Source organism: Danio rerio, chromosome 14 (assembly GCF_049306965.1).
Source record: "Danio rerio strain Tuebingen ecotype United States chromosome 14, GRCz12tu, whole genome shotgun sequence".
NCBI lineage: Eukaryota > Metazoa > Chordata > Actinopteri > Cypriniformes > Danionidae > Danio > Danio rerio.
The window spans coordinates 16,451,119-16,460,747 of NC_133189.1; positions in this window are offsets into that span (position 1 = coordinate 16,451,119).

Genomic DNA, 9,629 nt, shown 5'->3' on the forward strand with positions numbered 1-9,629 from the left:
GCGCAACAGTCATGGCATCGCAATGACGACATGAACTGCCCGCGAGCAGCGCAGTAACATGCTGGACCCCCCAGTCATGTAACGCAGTGCCCGTGCCCATGATCCGAGGACAGGAAACCACCGCATCCAGAAACGCACAGTCGGAGCGCCGTCCTGAAAAGGACGTGCTGCACGACTGTGTTGCTCTTTCTGTGAAGTTTGCAACTTTATACGCACCGCTCTGGAGGAACCCTCATCGGCTCGATCAGAAAGTCTCTGAATCGAAAAGGATGGCGTTTGCTCGCTCCAGGTGCGCTTATATGCTGGGATAATTGGCAATGAAGCACACCTGTGCAAGCTTACGCTGCCAATTCATTGCATTCATTGGCCCGTTCAATACTCTTTCAGACAAGCGGCTTCTGTACCGAATCCTCCCATTTCATGGATTTTCACAAAGATCAAATCCACTTAATAGCACTGAAGTTCCCCAACCGAAGGGGAACCAGTTTTATGCTGCCAGCCGATTAGCCTACAAGGTGATGTCATAGCTCCTCCCCTAGCATGCAATTTCTGATACAATAATTTATTCAATGGCAGAACCGTCACCTACATTTTCATAAAAATGGTACAATGTTGTACCAAAGAAGGTACAAACTCTTGTCACTGGGGCAGTACCTTTTTATAGAACAAAATTGTACCTTAAGACAAAGGAAAATTTTTTTACCATTGCAGTTTGTAACTTTAAGGATGTGATTTGTACCATGGGAAACCAAAATATACTCTCGGTTTTTAAAACCTGCAGATACAGTTTTGTAACTTTTTCAAAGGTACAAATCTGATCCATGATGGTAAGACTACAGTGACCAGACACTTTGTACCTCAACAGTGTCAAATGTAATTTCTTTAAATAATTCCTTTAAGAATTATTTAAAGGCATTTTGATATATTTAAAATGTGTCTTTTTATTTTAAGTAAATATAAAACATCGAATACATTTTTAAACAAGGTTTTTGTGCTATCAAGTCTCCACTTCCTTTCCTATCTGCAATTGCCTCTCTGGTTCTACTGCTAACTGTATTACAAAAAAAAATAGATAAATAAAAAAATTTACTAATGTTTTGCTTCTTACACTTCACATACCTGAAATTTTCCTAAAGCACTTATTCATTGTTGCTCTTATAGTTTGTAAACTGCTTCCTTGTCCTCAATTGTAAGTCGCTTTGGATAAAAGTGTCAGCTAAATGATTAAATGTAAATGTAAATGTGTAAATGCATCTTTTCCCATTTACAATAAAGAATAAAAAAATACTTTAACATAAATCAAAAGATCAATTTTTGCTAAACATTTCACAACACTATTTACAGAAATGTTACAGAAATATTTTCCCATGTACAATATACAGTATAACTTTTTTCTCCAATATTCACATAAAACCTTTGCAATCACTTAAACGTTAATTTAATTGACAGAATTTTAATATGGAAATAGATTTATGCAAAAGTATTGTAATGAGATATGCACAATGTTTGATTATTTTTACAATACTAAAATGACTGCATGAACACTTTTCATATGCAGGACTTTTGCAAAAAGCAAAACGCCAAAAGGTGCGGATATCAATGATAAAAATGTAAAAACACTTACCAAATGTTGATTTAAAAATGCCTTAAATGTTATAGTTTTATTTTTCCAGTTGTTTTGTATTATATAACGTAATAATGAATGTTTATAAGTTACTTTTAACATCCTTTTAAATGATGATTCATCTTTTAATAGGGAAATTATTCATAAAATCACTTTGTATTTTCAGTAATATTTATTTTCATTGATACTGTAATAAAGAAGGAGTTGTCCAACACTTGTGTACCTTTTTTATGAGAACAATTATGTACCTTCATTTCAGTTCTACCATAAAAGGTACAGGTCTTTTCCGTACCATATAAGGTACAACTTTTACAAAGGTCCAAAATTGTTCCTTAAGGAAAATTATTTGTACCACTATGTACCTTTTTTTTCTGAGAGTGTAATAAGCTAAATCAGGTATGTTTAAGTTGCCATTGTCATGTTAAGGGAAACAAAATGAGCTGTACAAAATGCCTGAATCCCCTTGCAATAATTAAAATGTATGTACTTTTTGTTTTTACATCCCACATGTGTTTCTTTCCCTCAAATTTCACACAAAACATGAAAAAACAGGGAGCACTAAAATGGATAAATTATTTTTTAAATTTAATTTAATTGAATAATTTTTTAGCCTCCTTTTGAATTTTTTTTCTTTTTTTGAATATTTCCCAATTTATGTTTACCAGAACAAGGAAATTTTCACAGTATGTCTGATAATATTTTTTCTTCTGAAGAAAATTTAATGTGTTTATTTTGGCTAGTACAAAAACAGTTAAAAAAAAACTTAAACAATTTTACAATCAAAATTATTAGCCCCTTTAGGCTTTAATTTTTTTGATAGTCTACAGAACAAACCATTGTTATACAATAACTTGTCAGGGTTCTGCCACTCTGGTCTTGTAAATTCTTGTTTAGATGGGAGAGTCCAGACACCAGCTCTGTCTTGTCCTGTCCTGTTGTGCTCAACTCGAGTTTTCCCGGATTGGGCACTTGTTTTCTGTCATTGTGTGTGTCTCTGTGTGCACTCTGTCGTGAGTGCGCGCAGACCGTGTTTGTGCGTGCTTGGAATACATGCCGTGGTGGGGAAGGCATTATCCAAAAAGGGGGGAGAGCAAGCGGAGACACCAGCAGCTGGTCAGTGGTCCAATCATAAATAATCATTAACACCTGTATTTTCTAGTGATTGGGCCAGAGAGACACTTTTATAAGGGGAGGAGAAGGAGAAGCCAGGAGAGAGACTCTACTTGCACACACACACACACACATGCACACGAGTGCCCAGCACAGATAAAATAAATAAATATTTGTGCTTACCGATTTCGCCAACCCTGTCTTCTTCCTCCACACAACGAACTTTATTACAGTGGTGCCGAAACCCGGGAAGAAGAAGAGACTTCACTGCCAAGATGACCACTCCGTCAGCTAGTCCATTTGTGAAAGTGATCCAGGCACTCGCTGTCCTCCACCGCAAACAACACAAAGCGCTGTCGCCCCGGTCGCAATGGGCTATATCAGATATCGTGAGTATAAAAGGGGATAAATATCATGCCTTAGTGGATTCGGGGTGTAACCAAACCTCTGTCCACCCATGCCTGATGCAAGACACGGCACTAGATAAAAGCCGCACGGTTAGGGTGAGGTGTGTGCATGGTGATGAAATTCACTACCCGCTAGCAGCCATAGAAATCCAATTTCGGGGAAAAAAACATAGCGTAGAGGTACCGGTTAACCTGCACCTCAAGCACCCGCTGATTTTGGGAACGAACTGGCCAGAGTTTAGGCTAGGGGGCGGATCGCTCAGCTGGGGGAATTCTCAGATAGTTGAGTAGTCGCTCAGGCTGGAGGACATGCCCATCGATCACTTTCACTTGCTTGATGGCATTTTTTAGCTTGCCGCTCAACTATCCGTATTTTGCGATCATTAAAGACAGGGTGTATCAAGTGATCCAAGACACTCAATCAAAAGAAGATACCAACCAATTATTGGTTCCTAAAAGCCGTCGGGAAAAGCTTTTCCGTGCGGCTCATGCTAACGCTATGGCCGGACATTGAGGTCAAGCGGCCTAATTCGCCTCATGGCGCGATTTTTTTTTTTGACCGGGCATTCACGGGGATGTCATCAGATGGTGCGCTGCGTGTCCTGAATGTCAGCTAGTAATTCCACCGGCCACCCCAAAAGTGTCGTTGTGCCCTTTACCAATAATGGAGATCCCCTTCGAGAGAATTGGTATGGATCTCATCGGGCCATTAGATTGATCCGCATGCAGGCACCGGTTTGCATTGGTCCTAGTGGATTATGCAACCCTGTACCTGGAAGCTGTAGCTCTCCGCAACATCTCAGCCAAGAGTGTTGCAGAGGCTCTCTCCCGGGTGGGGATCCCCAAGGAGATCCTCACCGACTAAGGCACCGCGTTTATGTTACGCATATTGCGCAAATTATGCAAATTATTGGGCATTAAATCGATTCGCACTAGTGTCTATCACCCACAAACAGACAGACTGGTGGAACGGTTTAATCGCACACTTAAAGCAATGTTTAGTAATTCGATCCCGAAGACGCAGAAAATTGGGATAAACGGTTAGAGCCCTTGTTATTCACTGTGCGGGAGGTTCCCCAAGCCTCCACTGGGTTTTTCCCATTAGGACAAGGGCACTAAGCTACAAACATTTTCACCGGGAGATAAAGTACTTGTACTGCTGCCTTCTTCCAGCTCTAAATTGCTCGCCAACTGGCTAGGGCCATTTGAGGTCACACGGCAAGTGAACGATCTTGATTATGAGGTGGTACGAACGGACAGGAGTGGTGCACAATAAATTTATCATCTTAATTTATTAAAGCTGTGGAGGGAGCCGAAGGAGGTGGCGCTGGCAACGATGATTACAGGTGAGGATGACAGTCCCATAACTGATCTCACTAAAAAGGGGGAACCATATACCATCCAGTGTAAGGAGCAGTGTCAAAAGGCCTCCACCAAAGTTAAAGCTGAACTTTGCGGGTGGGCCGTTATTGCACGCTCCTAATTTTGCTCTCCCCTTTATTTTACAGACGAATGCTTCTGATCAGGGTCTGGGGGCGGTTCTCGCCCAGTAGGTAGAGGGTGAGGAACGGCCGCTTCAGGGAGGCTAAGTACACCCATATGGAAAAAGAGTGCTTGGCGATCAGGTGGGCCGTCCTCACTCTCCGCTACAGTCTCCTGGGCAGAGAGGTTCATCCTCTGTTGGGATCATGCCCCTCTCCAGTGGCTTCACCACATTAAGGATACCAACGCGCGGATCACCCGATGGTATCTCGCTTTACAGCCTTTTAAATTCAAAGTGATCCACAGGCCGGTTGAGCAGATGGTCGTAGCGGACTTCCTCTCCCGGGGCGGGGGAAGGGGGGAGAGCTGCTGGCCGGACGGCTGCCCGGCCTGAGACAGGCTGTGGGGGTATGTGGTGGGGAAGGCATGATCAAACACCCAAAAAGGGGGGAAAGCAAACGGAGACATTGGCGGCTGGTCAGTGGTCCAAACATTAAATAATCATTAACACCTGTATTTTCTAGTGATTGGGCCGGAGAGACGCTTCCATAAGGGGAGGAGAAGGACAAGCTGGGAGAGAGAGGAGAGTTTGACAAAAGACACAGCACAGATAAAATAGCACAGATAAAAAAAATAAATATTTGTGCTTACCAATATCGCCGACCCTGTCTTCTTCTTCCACACAACGAACTTTATTACACATGCTTTTGTACAGGTGTTTGTGTTTTGTTCTGTCGGCATCGCACTGTATCATTCTCAGCGTCTCCGTCTAGTTGGTTTCGGTTTTGGTTGGCACTGAGATGAAACATGCTCGTTGCATATGTGCCTCGACGATCCCTTATCACAATGGGAAATGGATCAGCTTAGGGTGTTGGACATCTGGGGCTTTTCGCTTTATCTCCCCCACCGTAAAGATTGGCAGATCCTCACACCCCCTCCGTCTGATTGCAGCTACCACTCTACCCCTCCTTTTCCTCTGAGTTCAGCTCACGACCTTCCTCTAACTTGGTTGAACAAACAGAGGTTTCAAAGGAAGTGCGCTGCCCAAAATGCTGCACCAGCCACAGAGCACGCCAGTGTCCGCTCCAGCCCCAGATTGCAGCTCAGTGCCGGCCCAAGTCCGGCTCCTTGCCTTGCCGGCACCATTCAGACGTCTTGCCCTGTCGACCCCCTGCCCAGTTCCTTACCCTGCCGGCACCTCTTAGACACCTTGGGTAGTGTCAGGGTTCTGCCACTCTGGTCTTGTAAATTCTTGTTTTGGTGGCAAAGTCCGGACACTAGCTCTGTCTTTTCCTGTCCTGTTGTGCTCGGCTCGAGTTTTCTTGGGTCAGGCACTTTTTTCTGTCATTGTGTGGGTCTCTGTGTGCGCGCTGTCATGAGTGCGTGCAAACCGTGCGTGGTCTGTGCTTGCTTGGAACGTGCGCTCTTGTACTCGTGTTTGAGTTTTATATTGTTTTGTTCTGTCTGCATCGTGCTGTTTCATTCTCTGTGTCTCCTTCTAGTTGGTTTCAGTTTTGGTTGACGTTGAGATGAAACATGCGCGTTGCATATGTGTGAGCGCACGGTAAGGTGTTTTCATCTAACGTGTGCTTGTGTCTTGCATCTGTTGCCTAAGTACGTGGCTCTGTGTTTACATTGTGGTCGTGTGTGTTACCGGCTCCAGACCTTGGGGAATCTGGACCGGCACAAGCCAAATCACGCACAAAACTGTAAATGATAAGGAGACAGACACGTTATAGTATTGCTCAAGTGCAGTTTAATATGTCAAAGATAATTACTTTTTTTAAAACTAACACATTGTACACAGTGTTCCAGAATAAAACCAAACGTATATCAATAAGATAAAATTCAAATGTGTCATGGATACATAGGGTACATAGGGACTTGCTGGATAAGTTGGCGGTTCATTCCGCTGTGGCGACCCCGGATTAATAAAGGGACTAAGCCGACAACAATATGAATGAATGTTGCATATTTGAGTCCTCGCTCCCTCATCTTTCCCGAACCATGACATAACTAGCCTAATTACCCTAACCTAATCATATCATGTCCTTAAAAGGTACAAACTGCAAAGGTACACATTTGTTTCTTTGTCTTAAGGTACAATTCTGTTCCATAAAAAGGTACTGCCCCAGTGACAAGGGTTTGTACTTTCTTTGGTACAACATAGTATAATTTTTTTTCTCAGTGTACACGACCCGATTTTAAAATAATTGATAATTAAGGACAAATAAGTAAATAAAATTTTGCCTTCTGATATGCAGGAAGTATTGCTAACAATTATCTGTTGAAATATTTATTCTTTTGGAAGTGGAGGATCCAGCAGAAAAGGCATCACTGGCAATAGAAATGATCACACCAACTATAAAAGATTAGGAAGATGCTATAACTCATGGTAAGTTTGAAAATTTGAATTTTATTCATCATGAATTGTGTCTTTAGAACTTTACAGATAATATGCATTTAGCAAATTATCTACTAATTATTAAATTAGATTGGGATTTGAGGGTGTTGCTCACAATTTCATTCATTACAGTGTCAGTTTGACAGTCAGTTTGGTACATACACATAATGTAGCATGATCTCACCCACCTTTGAAAGAATGTGTATTTTCTAAGCGTTTATTAACCAGTTCTGTTTTTTGTAAACATTAATTTGATTAAGTAGAAAGAAAGAAAAAAAATTGAATAGATGTTTAATTTTACCTTTTATTAAGTAAATGATCATTGTAAAAATTAAGGCAACAGATTTACAGATTTTTTTTTAAGTCAACTAATAGATTTAGGTTTACTCAAGAATATGAATTATGAATAATGCTTTACAGTGTAATGGTTAAAATCTGTACCCTTAAGGTACCAGTGTTGGACCTGTTATGTACAAAAATGAAAAAGTACAGTACCACCTCAGTGACAGTTGTTGTACCTTTATTTCTGAGAGTGAAATGTTTATTTTGTCTATTGAGTTGTTTGTGTGTGTGTGTGTGTGTGTGTGTGTGTGTGTGTGTGTGTGTGTGTGTGTGTGTGTGTGTGTGTGTGTGTGTGCAGCCAGAAAGCCAGAGTCAGAAGTCTGCAGCCATCCATCGACACGGGGTTGGACAGAGGAACTATTGCATCCAGTGCTTCAATAGCAGATCCTGGTTTTTAAAAATCATACATTCATTCATTTTCCTTCGGCTTAGTCCCTTTATTTATCAGGGGTCGCCACAGCGGAATGATCAACTATTCCGCCATATGTTTTACGCAGTGGATACCCTTCCAGCCACAACCTAACACTGGGAAACAGTGCTGAATTACAGTTATGCAGCGTATGCCCTTCCAGCCACAACCCAGCACTGGGAAACACCCATGCACTCTCACATTCATACAGTACATGCAGTCATACGCTACAGACACTTTAGTTTATCCAACTCACCTATAGCGCATGCCTTTGGACTGTGGGAAAACTGGAGCCCCCTCGAGAAACTCAAACCAACAAGGGGAGAACATATAAAGTCCACACAGAAATTTCAATTTGCATTATTAGTACTGTTTTAATGACATTTTAGCTTTAATTATTAGCTTGTTCGAGTAATTTGACTTGAATATCTCCTAAAAAGTGTCACAATTAATGTTGATATAATGTTTCGTTAGGACATGAGGTTAAGCTGTGTTCATTACACTATTTTAGCCATATAATTGCAAACCAGCAGTATTAAAGCATAATTACTAGTTTGTTGTTCAGTTAACTTACACGATGAGTCAACAAAATAATATATGGCTTATATTATATATTATAATATATATTTACAAGTTTAACTGAGCTTAACTAATGCATATGTTGCACACACAGAAGAGGTGGAGTTTTCTGGTGGCACTATAATATTATATTTATTGCCACACTGGACAATCAGTAATAAATAAAACACACACAATGAGAAGATATGCTGTTTCTCAATTCCAAGAACGCAGAGAACGGACTTGTGTTCTTGTGGAGACCGGTCTTGCCAGGTGTCCTCGGAAGAACGAACTCAGGAGACTGCGAGGGCAGAGAACGCGTCCTTTGAGAAATGGGATGCTGCGTTCTTCCTGATGGTCACGTAACCTTCACGCGTTTTAAATGGACATTATTTAAACATTACAGCATTCATACAACGATTTATTGTTTTTCCCCTCTTCAAAATATATACTTTGCATAAAAGCATTACAAATATACCCTGCACAATATAAATAAAACACATTTTAATACGAATTTCAGCAAACAAACACCCTTAATGTGTTTATTCCTTTATTAAGATGTTCATGGTAATGTTTACTTTCACTGTTTTATATAGGGAAACTCCTGAGGTAAATAAATGATATCTCTAAACTTTAATAATAAATCTAGATAAAATGCAGCGCTTCCCACCTCCAGTCGCAATGACTTCTGGGACTTCCAGAGCGAGTTTGGTGTTCAAGTCTGCATCAGTGCGTCCTCGATATCAAGAACACATCCGGGAAGTTTCACGCGTCCTCCGTACTTGCGGTCTTGGGTATTGGAACTGAACTTAGGCAGCTGATGATGACGTTGCACGAGAACACGAGGACGCAAGACCGCTGAAGAACAAATGATGCTCGCTGCAGAGCCATTTGAGGAGAGGTGAGCTCCAGAGTGGGGGAGCTTAAGCTTGAGCTCCACCTTTTTTGCACTTCTTCTACGAGTGATGTCACTGGGGGTAGGGTTAGGGGTGGGGTTGGTGTACGCATTAAAACAGCTTACAGGAGGAGGAGCGACAGCTCATGCTCCCCCTCTCTGGAGCTCACCTCTCCTCAAATGGCTCTGCAGCGAGCACCCTCTCCTAAAGAACGCATATTGAGAAACAGCCTATGGACGGCAGCCATGGACAGTGCTGGCAGTATGACTTCTTCATGAATGCGTGAAACCTCCTGCAGATCACGTATTGCTCACTAATCGCCCCCTAGTGTCATTCGCCAGGACATACAGGTTGAAATGATGGACATCAACACATTATAACTAACTTGAACTTATAG